Consider the following 18,374-nt stretch of genomic DNA (forward strand, 5'->3'; position numbering starts at 1 on the left):
ATGTTTAATAGGGAGCCAGTGCAGTGTTGACAGAACCGGGCTAATATGGTCATACTTCCTGGTTGTAGTAAGAACTCTAGCTGCTGCATTTTGGACCAGCTGGAGTTTGTTTATTAAGCGTGCAGAACAACCACCCAATAAAGCATTACAATAATCTAACCTTGAGGTCATGAACGCATGAATTAACATTTCTTAATTTGACATTGAGAGCATAGGTCGTAATTTAGATATATTTTTGAGATGGAAAAATGTTTTACAAATGCTAGAAATGTGGCTTTCAAAGGAAAGATTGCTATCAAATAGCACACCTAGGTTCCTAACTGATGACGAAGAATTGACAGAGCTGCCATCAAGTCTGAGACAGTGTTCTAGGTTATTACATGCGGAGGTTTTAGGTCCGATAATTAACACCTCTGTTTTTTCAGAATTTAGCAGAATTTTCAGTTTTTTATATCGACTATGCATTCCGTCAGTTTTTCAAATTGGTATGTTTCGCCAGGCCGCAAAAAAATATAGAGCTGAGTATCATCAGCATAACAGTGAAAGCTAACATCGTGCTTCCTGATGATAACTCCCAGGGGTAACATGTAAAGCATGAAAAGTAACGGCCCTAGTACTGAGCCTTGAGGTATTCCATACTGCACTTGTGATCGATATGCAGGGGTGCACATAAGTGGTCTGCAGATCCGCATGCACAACCAAAATAAAAAATGTGCTCCATAAACAAGTTCTGACAGCGCATTTGCATACCGAATGACAGCTGTTAATGCACAATTACCATTTTAGATAGACAAACTATACTGTATAAGATTTCTATTCAAATTGAAAGCATAAATCTAGACGGATTCGTGACATCTAGACTACCCGCTGCCGTTTTCAAGGCACAATGCAAAATTGTGACATTTCATTCACTGACGCTCTGCAATCGGCAGTGCAAAACCCGGAAGTGCATATACTTACTTGCCGACAACCCACCAAAATAAAAGTCTGCTGATTTTAAGGTTGAAAATGATAAATTAATATTTAAAAAATAAGTAAATATTAGCATTTATTTTGAAGTTTACTATTAAATAATTGTATTTGTATTTAATACTCCCTTTTTATTTTAAAATATAATAGTATTATCACACTTTATTATTTATTTTATTTTATTTAAAAAAATAAAAAAAATAAAGTGCAATAATATTATCACTATTATGAATTAATTTTTTATAGTTATATTTAATGGGTCACACTTAGACATGGGCCGGTATGAGATTTTGACGGTATGATAACCTTAAGCAAAAATATCACAGTTTGACGGTATCACGGTATTCTCATTGCAGCTCTAAAATGTGTTTAATTTTAAATGACTGGGTAAAAAAAATAATAATAAAATTTTTCCGCTGAACACAATATATTTGGTTTTTGAGCAACATACAGAATATTAGGAACAGTAGAATTTGTTTATTTTTTCTTTATTTAACCTAAATCTGTAATTACAGTTATTTAATTTTAGTTATATAATTCATATACATATCATTTATATAATTTCATATCATTTAGTTATATAATTTCATATACATAATTTGATTGAATAATAACCCAATTTGAAGCAAAAACAGAATGTTCTGACTAGCTTTGTGAAATTATACTACATGCCTGAACGAAGCAAACAGCAGATGCTCTGAATGAGACGCAGATTCTCTCTCTGACAGCAGAAGGCACTTCAGGAACACCAGATACGGCGTTTCCTTGGTTACCGCTGTAAACACAGCAGCACTGCGCTGAAACACTGCTTTAATATTAACTATACAGAGATGAGTTTAAAAGAAAATACCACGTAAAATTTTCTGAAGACAGTCAGTTCCCCTCAGAAACACATTCATATAAACCCCCAAATCAATATTGAGGATTTTCTTCCAATAGTTTGTGCATCGTGAACAGTGAGTGATCTGCCTGCTACAGTATTTTTCTCTGTGTGTCCGTCTTCAACGTCTGGCATGTGTTAACGGGCGTTTACAGACTTCATATTTTCACATAAATGACATTTTGAAAAATGACTGCATTGCAACGCAGTTTGTGTAAGTCCAGAACAGAGATGAGTTGCAATAAGACAAAAAACAGCTGGTTGCCGATCTCGTAAGTTCCAGGGGAAGCTCCTTAAGTTTGGCCACATATGTGACTGACCACTTACTTGCGCCAACAAGAGGAGAAGGATCGTGTTACTCTCTACACTGCACTCAACCTGAGAGAATTCTACGCTTTCAGTCTTTGAGGAGACATGAAAAACAGCGCATACCGCAGGAACGGTATAACGGAAAATATTAGCGGCTTTGAAACCGTGAAATTTTCAAATTGCGGTATATCTTGAAACCGGTATTCGGCCCATGCCTAGTCACACTGTGTCATACTATGTGCAGTGTGAGGACCAACCAAATCTCCAGGTTCTCTTATGAGAACCAGGCTGAAAAACGTATATGCACGCCTGTCGATATGATACCTCTTCATTCACTGCTACGAATTGATGGCGGTCAGATAAGTATGATTTGAACCATGCTAATGCACTTCCACTAATGCCAACAAAGTTTTCTAGTCTATGCAAAAGAATGTTGTGGTCAATAGTGTTGAACGCAGCACTAAGATCCAGTAGCACTAATAGAGAGATACAACCACGATCAGATGATAAGTGCAGGTCATTTGTAACTCTAATGAGAGCAGTCTCAGTACTATGATACGGTCTAAATCCTGACTGGAAATCCTCACAAATACCATTTTTTTCTAAGAAGGAATATAATTGTGAGGATACTACCTTTTCTAGTATCTTGGACAGAAAAGGGAGATTCGAGATCGGTCTGTTTGTGAGGTGCAAGAGGGGTCTGATTGTGAGGTGCAATGCTTACCTGGCTCCGCGGTTGGGCAGAGGGTGCGTGAGTAGGGCCTTTGATGACGCTCTCGAACTGCCCACTGCTGCCTGCTAGCGACAGAGGAGGATGAGTGTGGTCCGGGTTTGGTCCGTCCGTGACTCTCTGTGCCCTCTTGGGACCCAGAGACAGAGAAACCCAGCCCTCCTCCGGGGGAGAAGAGGTGCGTTCACCATCTCGGGGGCCTGGACGGGCGGGGCAGCCTGCCTCTGCCCGGCTCCATGGCGCTGCTTGGTTGGAGGCTGCTGCGGATGCGGCACAGGAGCGGGGGTGGATGCAGGGCGATCTCATGTCGGATCGCCTCAGTCTGCTCCTGTGCAGCCGAGAACTGCTGGGCAAAGTTCTCAAGTGCATTGCCGAAGAGGCCAGTCTGGGACACAGGGGGCTTGAGGAACCGAACTTTGTCGGTGTACCTCATGTCGACCAGACACTGCCAGAGGTGGTGCTCCTAGACCACAAGTGTGGACATCGCACGACCCAGAGAACTCCCGGTGACCTTCATAGCTCGGAGGTCAGTTTCGGTTTGGAGCGCTTTCAGAACTTCCAGATCGTGACCACCCTCGTGCAGGCCCCTCAGTGCTTTAGCCTGATGGACCTGCAGTAACGCCGTAGCGTGTAAGGCGGAGGCTGCTTCTCCACAGGCCGCATAAGCATTGCGGGAGAGACCAGACGAGTACCTACTGGCCCGGGAGGGGAGGCACTTGTCCCGTTTTTTGACTGCTATGCTGATCTAACCACTGACTGATACAACAGAAGCAGTGCTGATCACTTGAGAATAATCACAGATACCTGTCATCATCCAATCACAGGCCCACTCACGCAGTATACGTTAAGTAAATCAGAAATCGTGAACATAACTGTTCGGGGAAGGTTCCGCAATCCTCTGCCGGCTCGTCGCTCCCGCCTCACAGCAAGTGCATACTATATGTGTGTGTGTGTGTATGTGTATACATGGTCATTTTTAAAAAATATCGCAATAAATATTGTATTGTGGACTTCATATCATGAGATTTAGATATCATGACACACACATATATATACAGTATATACAGTATATATATATATTTTTAAGAAAAATCAGAAGGCCGTGCGTCACTTTGACAGATTACACTGAGGGTGATCTATTGTAATTTGTAACTGTAATTCCCACCCCTGTCTAGTTGGCGGCGAGTGCTCTCCAGTGTGGCAGCAGAGTGCAGAATCATCAGCCTCCAGTTCCGCAATCCTCTGCCGGCTCGTCGCTCCCGCCTCACAGCAAGTGCATACAAGTGTGTGTGTGTGTATGTGTATACATGGTCATTTTTAAAAAATATCGCAATAAATATTGTATTGTGGACTTCATATCATGAGATTTAGATATCATGACACACACATATATATACAGTATATACAGTATATATATATATATTTTTAAGAAAAATCAGAAGGCCGTGCGTCACTTTGACAGATTACACTGAGGGTGATCTATTGTAATTTGTAACTGTAATTCCCACCCCTGTCTAGTTGGCGGCGAGTGCTCTCCAGTGTGGCAGCAGAGTGCAGAATCATCAGCCTCCAGAACAAAAATAAAACTATCACAAGTCTTTTGCTATGCCTTTGATTATACGCAGGCGAGCAAGTTACCCACTAGTTGATCTGAGGTGTCTACAGCGATCTATCATTAAAGAGTGCCAAAACGGTATTTATTGCTTGAATTTCCTAATAAAATGGACAGAATTTTAAATCTGAGACTTTGTTTCATATCAAAAGTAACAACGCACAAAGCTTAGCCTATTGCGAATTATTGGATGGGAGGCGCACTATATGTTAGGTTCATTCATCAACTGAAAACAGAATCGCTTGGGATTTACGAATCGATATTGGTTCATAAAAATTAGAATCTATATCGAGAAATTTTTTTTTTTACCCAGCCGTAGCATATTTTTTTAGTGGCCTCCGCTGTCAATGCGGTGTGTGCTGTTGAACATGCTGTCTCATCTGTTCTCATCATAAATAAATAAATGCATAAGCCTATATGCTTGTCGTTTAGTTTCATTATTAAAAATGAAAATGTCAACAAAAATACAAGCAATTAAATGTGTTATTATAATTAAAATATGAAAATTAAAATGACAGGTAATAATAGATTATGACGGAATTTTTACAATCCTGTCCTTCAAAATGACGGACAATGTCAAAGGAATATATATATCCTGAGGATCCGGAGGGCCAAGGAGGAGCAGATGGCTCAGGCGACCGAGGCGGAGGCAGGGATCCGGAAGGCCATGGTGGAGCCGGAGCGACAGAGGACCGAGGAGGAGCCGAAGGGAAGGAGGAGCCTGACAGAGACGGAGGGACGAGGCGCAGCCGGAGGATTGGAGTCCCAAGGCGACGGATGGATGACGACAGACCAACGCAGAGCCGGAGGGACGAGGGAGCCCGGCGGAACCAGTGAACTGAAGGGAACGGGAGCCCTCTCTGGGCTGGATGTGGAAACAGGAAATCCTGTCCTTCAAAATGACGGACAATGTCAAAGGAATATATATATCCTGAGGATCCGGAGGGCCAAGGAGGAGCAGATGGCTCAGGCGACTGAGGCGGAGGCAGGGATCCGGAAGGCCATGGTGGAGCTGGAGCGACAGAGGACCGAGGAGGAGCCGAAGGGAAGGAGGAGCCTGACAGAGACGGAGGGACGAGGCGCAGCCGGAGGATTGGAGTCCCAAGGCGACGGATGGATGACGACAGACCAACGCAGAGCCGGAGGGACGAGGGAGCCCGGCGGAACCAGTGAACTGAAGGGAACGGGAGCCCTCTCTGGGCTGGATGTGGAAACAGGAGCCCTCCTTGGGCTAGACTCGGGATCTGTGGCCCTCCCTGGGCCATACGTGGGAACCGCAGCCCTCTCTGGGCTGGATGTGGAAACAGGAACAGAAGCCGTCTCTGGGCTGCGATGGAGGAAGGAGAATGGGCATGTCTGCATATATATCTGCCTCCCAGTCTATTAGGTCCCCTTCAAAGTCCAGCAGTCCCAGATACACAATAAGCTCACCCTCAGCCATGGCGCAGTGGGTGGAGCTCCCCTCCGCGTTCTCGTTGTCCAAGGCTCTTTCCCTCGTGGCGTGCGTTGTAGCCGGCTCTCGCACCTTGTCTGACGTCATCAGCAGCTCCACGCGGTGTTCAAACTAGCATCATAGAACGCGCAGGGCGCGTCGTCCAGGTAGTTGGTGTGATTAGCGATCTCCAAGAATAGTCTGGTATGACCCTCGAGAGATCTATCCCCCTGCTCCAGCAGGAGGAGGATGTATTCCGGGCGGGTGAAGGCATCCATGGGGAAACAAAAAACACTGAATGAAACACAGAAACAAAACGGGGGAAAACATGCCAATAAACTTTTTGTCGGTCCGGTGTTCTGTCACGATTGCTACAGAGAGGAGCAAGGAACGCGGAGAAGAGGGATAATCATAAACAACAATCTTTAATAATCTAAACGCAGGGAAACACAGGGCAGGCTGGAGACACACATAGCACATCAAGACGTTTAACACCGGACAAGGGAACATAGGACAGACAACACTTTAAATACAGGACTAAACTAGGTAAGTAACGAGACACATCTAAACTAAATGAGACAACCACACATGGGAGAAACTGGGTCATGGGGAGCACGTGGGGAGAAAAACACAGACAGTCCATGGGCGTGACAAATATGACCACAATAAGTACATTGTACTTATTTTTTGATGCAAGTACATAGTAGTTAAGGCCACCTAATATAAAGTGTGACCAAATAAGCTCCTTTTTAATCAGTAATGTGGTGCATTGTGTCTTTTGCAAGGAAGAGAAGCAACATGCAGGGAACGTAAAGGGCTTAGAAAAGTGTGTGGGAGCTAGATTAAAATAATAGAGGATACAGCACTGAAAGATCATTATAATAAATGACTCAAAGCCCTTGTGGTGTGTACAGGTCTTTTTGATGCGTCGCTTACTTAAACTTTAGAAATGGTAAAAAGTTTTTTTTTTTGGTGCAACTGATGTCTTGCGGTCTGGAAGTATCCAATTTGTGGTCTGCTAATTAATGACCCCTGCTAATTGATGTATAAGTAGTATAATACATCACAGAACAAGCAGAAGTCTGCAATGTTCTACCTCTACAAGGGGTAATATACAGTATATACTCATAGGGGTAAAACTGTATTCATACTGTAAACAGCTTCGGGATGCAATATGAATATGACTCTTCTGGTAAATGTATCATCCTAGAACGTTTGGCTTCCTGCCTCTAGGGAATGGCTCTGTCAAATTTAATTACTTTCTCTTTTCTCATTCACTCTATGTGTAACGAGACCCAGCCTCAATCACCAGGAATATTAGATGGAGATGTGCTCCATCACATAGTTTGATATCCAAATATTCAAGAAAGTCAATTCTTCTACCAACCCAAGAGGCAGTCAGAGGAAGGGGAAGAGCAGTAAGTGAAGGAGCCGAAGTGATGGTAAACGATAACAGTGGTAAATTATTGCTTCACTACATTGTCAATGACCCGTAATGTTATAAACCTTTAAATAGAGACATTCCCTTATTTCTTACTCAAATTTTTCAGCATAATGAGGCACTTGTCACAACTGATTAAAAAAGAAAATTAATTTCTTTAAAAAAGAAAATGTGAATACAGAGCAAACTTTTTTTTTCTATACTCTGATCATTGTTTAGTTTTTGAGTCACTGAAAGAGGTCTGAGTTTGGTTTGGTGAGTGTAAGCAAAACAACAGCAGTTGTTCGTTGTAAGTCTGTTGTCGGACTAAGAAAAATAAACTAGATTGCTCTTCATAAATAACATTTTCTTCTATCTAGAGGTGAAAAGGTCCATAAGTATACATTGATTCTATTCCAAATGTAGTTTTACACTGAACATTCACAATTAATATTTGTGCTTGTTGTGAATAGGCCTTGATGGTGGAAAAATAAGGATTGTGTAAATTAATGAAAACTCAGAAGTGCCTGTGAGCTAAAAAAAAAATCAAACATCATTGAAACATGAACATCTGTGAACAGCTCATTATGTGTTTTATCTTTGACCGCACACTCTCTTTGAAGCTCCGAGGAAGTGCTTCCTGCTCACCTGTGAATAATTCTCAGTGGATCTACTTATACAGTTGAGTAACACAGACGGGCAGCACTCAGTATCTCCAGTGATATTCATTCTAGTGTCCTGAACTGTTCCCAGGAGAACTCATGCTGGAAAAATACCAGAGCTTCTGTCACGGAAATATCACAACTTTCCTTATTTTATGTCTTGCTGCCCAGAGCAAACTGTGTGATGTGAAAGCTAATGAAGTTACATCTGCAGGCAAGGTCGAACAAATGGGGTTAAGATGTAAAACTCACCTGGGAAGCTGTGTCTTCATCTGGAATTGACAGGAGCTTTGCCATAAACATTGACCATGATTTCTGCCGTGCACAGGTGTAGCTTGATGTCTTAGTTTGGGGTCAGTGTGACACGGTTGGAAACACCCCATTTTTAAATTTTTATTGGTGCATATACACATACACAGAGATTGAGTGAGAGACCACTGAGTGATCTCATGATGCAGTAAATAAAACTGCATCATCTTACCCATTGTAGAGTTAAAGTTTTTTTCTTTTGACTGCACTTCTCTAAGTAGGGTTCAGAAAGTAACAATCCATTTTATTTTTATCTTTTATTCATAAATTGCGTATAAACCTGTAAGACCTAGCATTATAATTAATACAGCCAATGTGATTTTAATTTGAGGTAATTTGTTCACTCTTGAGTGTCTAGTACCTGTTTATCAATTACAAACATGTGTTTGCTTTAAATCAAACACTGTTATGTTGTGATTCATTTCAGAGCTGGTTGGTTTTGCTCTAGAAATCTTTACTGAAAAATGATTACTGCTGTATATTACCAGCCATATGAGCAGAATTTTCTGTTTTAAGAGAACTTAAAGTGGTGATGATTGATATGTGTTCTTTACTGGGCCTGGTTCCTCATATTTCAGTGGTTTAATAGCAGAAATATGTCTCAACTTGAGGTTCTGGGGTTCCAACAATAAAATAAAATGAACCATTTTCAGCTTGCTTAGGCAAAACACATACAGAAATGTAATATGTGACGTGTCCCTATTTCGAATGGTGTTGTCATATATGTTTTCTTATAAGGCAATATATTATTAGAACATATATACTCAGAATATTTGAAGTTGTAAGTTTATGCCATATTTACATTTACATTTAGTCATTTAGTAGATGCTTTTATCCAAAGCGACTTACAAATGAGAACAATGGAAACAATCAAAATCAACAAAAGAGCAATGATATGCAAGTGCTATAACAAGTCTCAGTTAGCTTAACGCAGTACACGTAGCAAGGTTTTATAATTTTTTATAAAATTATAGAATAAATAAAAAGAAAACAGATAGAATAGAAAAAGAATAGAGCAAGCTAGTGTTTGAGGCCTTTTTTGTTTTTGTTAATTGTATAATAAATAAAAAGAAAACAGATAGAATACAAAAAGATTAGAAAAGCTAGTGTTATTATTATTATTATTATTATTTAGAAAATAAGCATAGTAAATTAATAGATTGCAAGTCTAAAAGGGACACGTTTTTTTAAAAGAATAGAATTAGAATAGAGTGCTAGAGTTAGCGGGTCAAATAAAGGGTCATCATATGTGAAGTACCCATACTAAAGTAGTACCCATATTGTATATATATATATATATATATATATACAGTATATATAAAAAATATTTATATGATTAATTTTTATATAATACTGTAATTTAAGACCGTTTATATGAACAATATATGTGTGATTTATATATGCAAATTGATTTAAATAACAGTCAATATGCTTATATATGATTTTTTTTTTTTATTAGAATGAGACAAGTTCACTAACTGATGATTGCCATCATCAATACATTACAAGAAATACCTGATCATATTTTCTCTGGGCTTATGTGTTAAAACAAATATGTTTCAGGAACACATGGTTACAATAGGCAAAGGAGAAAAAGAAAAGAAACAAACAAACACAGAAGTCAATGGTCAAGAGCCCAACTAAAGCAAACACTGATCTCTAACATGGTTACTTCAAATGAAACAATAAATCAACACCTAAACCTTAGTTAATTCTCAATAAGATCTTCTATAGACATCTGACAGAAATAAAGTCAGTCTGCTTATTAATAAGTTAAGCTGGAGCTGGTGATGCTGTTTGTGGGGTTGTTTAATCAGATCTTGAGAGATTTCATGTATTTTAATTTCAGTTGATTTCATCTTCGGCTGTGGCTGAAGTCAGTTGTAGTTCTTGTGTTTTTATTTTCTTCAGTGATTCTGTTTGTTAACAGCACACTGTAAATAAATTACTGTAAAATTTACAGTAACTTACTGGCCATTATGGTTGACAGTAAGACTGTACTTTTACAAAAGTACTGTAAATCAGTAATTGCAATTGTACTGTAAAAATACAGCAAACTCTAGTATGCTGTAAAATAGTTTTTTACAGCTATCACTGTAAAATTACAGTATAAACGTTTATGAATGTGAGTGAAACTACAAGAGCACAAGAAATTACAGTGAAGATTTTTCACTCCTGTGATGGTGTGTAAACATTTGGTTAACTTATTTCATTTGAGTCCACTGAGAAGGAATATTTCTTAGTATAAAACTGCAAACACTCAATGTGTAATAGTAAAGTTAATAAAAACATGATTTTAATTCAAATCGTTGTAGTTTATCATCAGCTATAGCACACACGCATATGTTGAAGCACTTAACAAAGAGATCATCACTGCATCAACTCCACAGTTACTCTCTTTAAATAAAGCAGAAAAACATCAGTGTTGTTTTGACCGCTAAACAAAGTCTAAACCGCTAGCCACAAAAGTGAGTACACCCCTAAGTGAAAATGTCCAAATTGGGCCCTATTAGCCATTTTCTCTCCCCGTTGTCATATGACTCATTAGTGTTACAAGGTCTCAGGTGTGAATGGAGAGCAGGTGTGTTAAATTTGGTGTTATCGCTCTCACTCTCTCATACTGGTCACTGGAAGTTCAACATGGCACCTCATGGCAAAGAGGTGTGTAAACATTTGGTTAACTTATTTCATTTGAGTCCACTGAGAAGGAATATTTCTTAGTATAAAACTGCAAACACTCAATGTGTAATAGTAAAGTTAATAAAAACATGATTTTAATTCAAATCGTTGTAGTTTATCGTCAGCTATAGCACACACGCATATGTTGAAGCACTTAACAAAGAGATCATCACTGCATCAACTCCACAGTTACTCTCTTTAAATAAAGCAGAAAAACATCAGTGTTGTTTTGACCGCTAAACAATGTCTAAACCGCTAGCCACAAAAGTGAGTACACCCCTAAGTGAAAATGTCCAAATTGGGCCCTATTAGCCATTTTCTCTCCCCGTTGTCATATGACTCATTAGTGTTACAAGGTCTCAGGTGTGAATGGAGAGCAGGTGTGTTAAATTTGGTGTTATCGCTCTCACTCTCTCATACTGGTCACTGGAAGTTCAACATGGCACCTCATGGCAAAGAACTCTGAGGATTTGAAAAAAAGAATTGTTGCTCTACATAAAGATGGCGTAGGCTATAAGAAGATTGCCAAGACCCTGAAACTGAGCTGCAGCACGGTGGCCAAGACCATACAGTGGTTTAACAGGACAGGTTCCACTCAGAACAGGCCTCGCCATGGTCGACCAAAGAAGTTGAGTGCACGTGCTCAGCGTCATATCCAGAGGTTGTGTTTGGGAAATAGACGTATGAGTGCTGCCAGCATTGCTGCAGAGGTTGAAGGGGTGGGGGGTCAGCCTCTCAGTGCTCAGACCATACGCCGCACACTGCATCAAATTGGTCTGCATGGCTGTCGTCCCAGAAGGAAGCCTCTTCTAAAGATGATGCACAAGAAAGCCCGCAAACAGCATACTAAAGACATGGATTACTGGAACCATGTCCTGTGGTCAGATGAGACTAAGATAAACTTATTTGGTTCAGATGGTGAACCAATCTGTTTTCATTCGGCAACCAGGTGAAGAGTACAAAGACAAGTGTGTCTTGCCTACAGTCAACCATGGTGGTGGGAGTGTCTGCGGCTGTATGAGTGCTGCCGGCACTGGGGAGCTACAGTTCATTGAGGGAACCATGAATGCCAACATGTACTGTGACATACTGAAGCAGAGCATGATCCCCTCTTGAACGTGTCCTCACCTGCACTGAAAGGTAGACACACATCCGCCATTAAAGCAAGTAACAGTGAGTAAAACAATGGTAATGTGTGTGAATAGAGTATTAGAAATGTAAGCGAGATTAGCGGCAACTACGCAGGTGATGCTAACGGGCTATATGCTAGTAGCGGACTCGGGAAATCAAAATAAAACTAGTGATAAGGCGCTCTGGTTGTTTTTGTTGTAGAATACGATAGGGGATATATTCCTACATTATAGAAACGAAAATTATGGTGTATACAATTGATTTTAAGATAAAAAAAATAGACGATAAAGAATTAACTTGATGGAGCTCAAACTCAAAACACATGGCAGCAACAAACAGGAAGTGACAATATGTCCGTTCTTCTTTTAAGTCACTTTTTCTTTCTTGGTTTTTGATGCACATTCAGGGTTGACGTCGAGAAAGCGTCTAAAAGGCAGGAAAAAAAACAAGTGAACATTGTTTATGTCTATATATATATATATATATATATATTAGACAGCACAGAGAATTGCAACACATGCAATGTGATTACATGATAATATTAAATATGCATTTTATCATTTAGCTCTATAATCAACTGTATAAAATGTTTGTGGAAAAAATACTTAAGTCCTTTACAAATACTGTCAGGACAAGTTAGTGACAATTCACTCTATCATATATATCAATGGCAAACATGCTAATGTCTAATGACTAATCGCAAGGGTGCATGCCACCTCTTCCTGATACTGGAGGTTGAAATCATACAATAATACAAACAGCACTGCAAGGCCAGAGACAAAGTTGGACTGTGTTCCTTCACGCACAACTTGACCTTCCATGCTCAACATCTACTGCTGGTTGTTTAGAGATTGACATGAAATTAAAAAAAGAAAGAAAATACTTAAAATAAAATATTGTGGGTTCCATTGTGGTTCTGTTTAGTTGTCAATAGTACATAGTTCAACATAACTATTAAACTAACTTTGAAATTTGTGCAGGGAAATCCCATTTACAGGGTTCACCATTTAATTTATTTTAGCCAAAGCAGCATTTTTGGGTAGTGTTCATCTCTAGGGTGCAGTACTGTTTTCTTGAAATTGATCTTAAATTAATTTGATCATTTATAATATTTTGCAGACTGCATTGAGCTGAGAGACAGAGATAAATATCCTAGGGATAGTTTATCAAAAATGAAAATCATATCATTTACTCACCTGGTGTTGTTCTAATGCAGTATGACATTTTTTATTTTTCGGACCACAAAAGGAGAAATTTACAAAAATGATATCACACACACTCGTCCATACCACAGCAATGAAGAGCGACAAGCACCAAGCTTTGAAAAAATATGCAAACGTATCACAGAATGATCCCATGCAATGCACGTCATATATTCCATGTTTTCTGGTGGTATATGAAAAACAAACCAAATTGAACGTATTATTTAATGAAAATCCTGACCTTGGCTGTTGGTCTTTTGTGTATGACTGTGTTCATGACATTCTATTAGTTCACTTTGATTCACCCATAAAAAGCACACAAAAGAAATCAAGATTAATAAAAATGCAACATGCAATATATCTCCTAGAAATCCCCAAAAAATATCTGTGTACTTTCTTCATGGAGTATATCCAGACTGGAGCATTGGTTGTCAGATGACAGTAAGACTGACTTCTTGAGTGATAACTTCTTGAGATTAACACAACAGATATAATCACCTCAGAAAAGAAAGTACATAGATTTAATTTGAATGAATCTTTATTTCTCACAACTTGCTTTTGTACAGTCGTGGCCAAAAGTATTGGCAGTGACATAGCTTTTGTGTTTGGCTAAATTTGCTGCTTAAGCTGTTGTGGTGTTCATTCACATTGTTTCTAGATTATGTCACTGCCAATACTAGTAGAAACAATGTGAATGAACCCCACAACAGCTTAAGTAGAAAATTTTGCAAAACACAAAATTTATGTCACTGCCAATACTTTTGGCCACGACTATAGATGTGAACTGCATAATAATAGGATCTCATGAATGCACAGTCGAGCACAAAAGACCAACGTCAGGGTCAGGATTTTCATTAAACAATATATTAAAATTACGGTTTGTTTTTCACCAAACAATATCATATTCCCCCAGAACACTAGGAATATATGACACGTGTCGCATTGGAAAATTCTGTGATACTATTGTATCTTTTGTAAATCTTCATGCTGGTCACTATCACTGACATTATATGGGCAAGTGTGAGCAGGCTTTTTTTTTTTTTCTCTCCTTTAGTGGTCTGAAAAAAAAAGTTCATACGGCATTAGAACAACACCAGGGTGTGTTATATGGAAGCATATGGGTAGCAAAATTCAATTTGAAATGCAATATGCAAAACGGCAATGGCATATGTAAAATGGCAATGTATTTCTGTATTTAAATTTACATTTTCCCATACATATGTGCAATATTTAGTGCAAAATAAAAATTCAATTATATAAATAACATTTGCCATTTCCTACACTAGTTTTAATATGCAAATTAAAAACATATTTTAACGCTTTATAAGTTGCAAAATTATAATGAAAATGTATTACACAAATTGATTAGATATGTTTAACATGTCCAAGCAAAAACTGTAGCAAAATTATAATTTAAATGCTGTTTTTCCTAAATGCATTTAGACATAGGGGTAGGACACTTGGGATTGCATTTTCATCATAATACCACGTGGTAATTGTAGCAAAATGCAGTGAGAATTTCAGAATGCATTCTGAGCCAAAAGTACAGCAAAAGGGTAGCAAAATGGTGATTTAAATGTCTTTTATTTTTCTTAAATGCATTGACACTTACATATAAGATGTTTCAATAGCATTTTCATTTAATACCCCACTATGAATATAAAGTCAATGTGGATTTAAAAATGCATTTGAAAGGCACTTGAAAATGCAACACGCCCCCGACCTGTCAATCGTTAGGCTACATCAAGGTCGGCTCGGCAACAGGACGCACAATAGGTCAATATTCATCATCAACCAAACGCTTTCCACATTGACTTAAACTATACTCGTTGCGGGGGTATTAAATGAAAATGCTTTTTCAAAGTCGTATTATAGCATGTTTTAGGCAAGATAGAACTATACAATTTACTAGGCTACTATTAATAATATAAACAATGTTTGGGCCTACAACATCTAAAACTTGAAGAAGAAGAGAAGGAATGACATCTGAAGCACAATTTGTAGTTTTTAAATGCTGAACTATGTTTACTAAATTAGATAGTGAAACTGGCTCAAATTCAGAGAAGAATACAGATCCCAAAGAAGAGTCTAAAGAATAGTCAGAGGTAGGCTGAATGCTAGCTCTGATTATCTTGATCTTATTGGTAAAAAAATTTTAAGAAGTTATCACAGGCTTCTTTAGTAGGTTCTGGATAAGTGCGTGTTAATGGATTTAATACAGAGTTTATTGTACTAAATAAAACTTTTGGATTATGAGAATACCTATTAATTCAATCAGAAAAATACTGCGCTTTAGCTGCCTTAACTTCATGTTGATAATTAATCATACGGTCTTTAACAATCTCAATTTTCAAACCATCTCTGCTCCACGATGTTTCATTAGATAGGTTGGAGAAACCAAGTCTGACCACCTCATGTCGCTAATGCGCACTGTGTTAAAAAGCTTCAAGTAATGAACCATTTTTTGGAACAATTTGATGAAAGCCTCAAACGGTTCAGAAAGCCTCGGTTTCGTTTTGTAGATATATGACAGAAATAAAGTCAAATTGTAATGTGTGAAGCTGGTAATGCTGTTTGTGGAGTTGGTTAATTAGATCTTGGGAGATTTAATGACGTCTTGTATTTCAGTTGATTTCATCTAAGGCTGTGGCTGAAGTCAGTTGTAGTTCTGGTGTTTCTCTTTCATTCAGTGATTCTGCTTGTTATCAGCAACTGTTCATCTCTAAAGCACAATCATCACTTAATTAATCACAGAATTATCTATAAGGAGAGTAAATATTGAACTGAACTGTATTAATGTGTTTTTGCAAAAGAGAGATCTGTTAGTTTAATGTAGTTTAGTGGGTCACCATTGTGCTTCAGTCAATGATGAGCCTCAAACACTGATGTTCTGCTGCTTTATTTAAAGAGAGTAACTGAGGAGTTGATGCAGTGATGATCTCTTTGTTAAGTGCTTCAGCACATACATGTGTGCTATAGCTGACGATAAACTGCAACGATTTTAATTAAAGTCATGTTTTTAGTAACTTTACTATTACACATTAAGTGTTTGCAGTTTTGTACTAAGAAATATTCCTTCTCAGTGGACTCAAATGAAATAAGTTAACCAAATGTTTACACACCATCACAATAGTGAAAAATCTTCACTGTAATTTCTTGCACTCTTGTAATTTCACTCACATTCATAAACGTTTCTACTGTAATTTTACAGTGATAGCTGTAAAAAACAATTTTACAGCATACAAGAGTTTGTACAGTACAATTGTAATTATTGGTTTACAGTACTTTTGTAAATTTACAGTCTTATTGGCAACCAAAATTGCCAGTAAGTTACTGTACATTTTACAGCAATTTTTTACAGTGCACTGTAAAACCCAACAAGTTAGGGTAACTCAAACCGTTTGAGGAAACCAATTACCTTAAACCATTTAAGTTTTAAAACTAATACACAACTTATTTCAGTTGAGTTCACTAAAAGAAGATATACATTGCAGTTAAGTAATTAAGTGATTAATTAAGTGCTGAGTGAACATTGGTGATGAACAGCGTAAAATTAGTATATATACCTATATTAAAAATATTTTTGATGCCTTTTTATGGTAATATAAGTTAAGACCACATATGTGAACACTAAACATTCACAGACACAGATTAATTCATTGTACATCCCTACTTTTTATTTACTGATCCAAAACTTGCCGTGTTCTGTGACAATCCACGTTATACAATCTTTTGCTTTTTTATCACTGGATTCTGCTATTCCACCCATGTTTCCCACCTTCTAGATACACTCACAGTGCTTCACCCAAGTGCTGCACCAGAACCGTTTTCAGAAAGCTGTGAATTTCACACAGTTCCGGCAGTTTTTTAGAAAACAGAACAGCTTCTGCATAAAGAGCTGGCAGTGGCTGACCATGCATCAAGAATTGTTTCCCTTACACAGCAAAATCCCCAGTGTTAAATTAACACTGCTGGGTGTCTATATGCGTCCACACAACAGTGTTAAAAGTAACACTGAAGCAGTTTTAAAGTTAATGAGGTAATTAAGAGATTCATTGAGTAATGATTGACCATTATTGAAGACACCTGATGTTAACAAGCAGAATCACCAAATTTTTAAGTCACCATTATAGTGGTCAATTGGCAGCCATATCACCCTGTAGCCCAAGACTGGTTACCCTCTGAAGCTAAGCAGGGCTGAGCCGGTCAGGACCTGGATGGGAGACTTCCTGGGAAAAACTAGGTTGCTGCTGGAAGAGGGTGCTCTCTGTGTGGGTCCTAATACCACAGTATAGTGTCAACAAGCACCGTCCTTCAGATGAGATGTTAAACCAAGGTCCTGACTCTCTGTGGTCATTAAAAATCCCAGGATGTCTTTCAAAAAGTGTAGAGGTGTGACCTCGGGATCCTGGCCAAATTTGCCCATTGGCCTCTGATCATCATGGCTTCCTAACAATCCCCGTACCTGCTGATTGGCTTCATCACTCTGTCTTCTCTCCACCAATAAGATGGTGTGTGGTGGGCGTTCTGGCGCACTATGGCTGCCGTCGCATCATCCAGGTGGTGCTGCACACTGGTGGTGGATGAGGAGATCACCCCTGACAATGTAAAGCGCTATATAAAATGTAATGAATGAATGAATGAAGTCAGTGTTTACTTTAGTTGGGCTCTTGACCCATGACTTTTTTAATGTTGCATTTTATTTGGCTGTTATAACTGAATTATAATAGCCAGATTTTTGCAAAGAGCAAAAGTTATCAGATGATGATGATGATGATGATGATGATTATGCTCTGACTTAACCGTTATTTTACCTGAATCTCTGAACTCGTTTAAAGTCTACTCGTGGAGTTAAATTTCCTTTATTGATTACAACAGCCTTGTGTTTCCACAGCAAAAGATTCTGTATTTCTTAAAAATTTGGGAAGGATTTGTTACAAGCTGTTCTGATCAAAAAAAGAAAACTTCAAAAAAATCATTTTTTTTAGGCACGCACAGACATCAAAAAACCAGTGTATGAATCTCAACAACGGTGACAA

At 38.5% G+C, this 18,374-nt stretch overlaps 1 protein-coding gene and 1 long non-coding RNA gene across 2 annotated transcripts in view; one reads left to right on the top strand and one right to left on the bottom strand.

The window, feature by feature from the left end:
* LOC107573232 (chondroitin sulfate synthase 3-like) overlaps nt 1-18,374 on the top strand; it is a 76,459-nt gene that overhangs the window by 12,371 nt on the left and 45,714 nt on the right. The gene's annotated exons all lie outside the window — the stretch shown is intronic.
* Nucleotides 12,492-18,374, bottom strand: part of LOC107573233 (uncharacterized) — an 8,172-nt gene continuing 2,289 nt past the window's right edge. Inside the window, exon 4 of the long non-coding RNA XR_001607472.1 lies at nt 12,492-12,559. This is a non-coding gene — a long non-coding RNA (uncharacterized lncRNA). The remainder of the gene's footprint in view (nt 12,560-18,374) is intronic.

The sequence above is a fragment of the Sinocyclocheilus grahami genome, unplaced genomic scaffold (genome assembly GCF_001515645.1).
Source record: "Sinocyclocheilus grahami isolate Dianchi unplaced genomic scaffold, SAMN03320097.WGS_v1.1 scaffold1897.1, whole genome shotgun sequence".
Classification (NCBI taxonomy): Eukaryota; Metazoa; Chordata; class Actinopteri; order Cypriniformes; family Cyprinidae; genus Sinocyclocheilus; species Sinocyclocheilus grahami.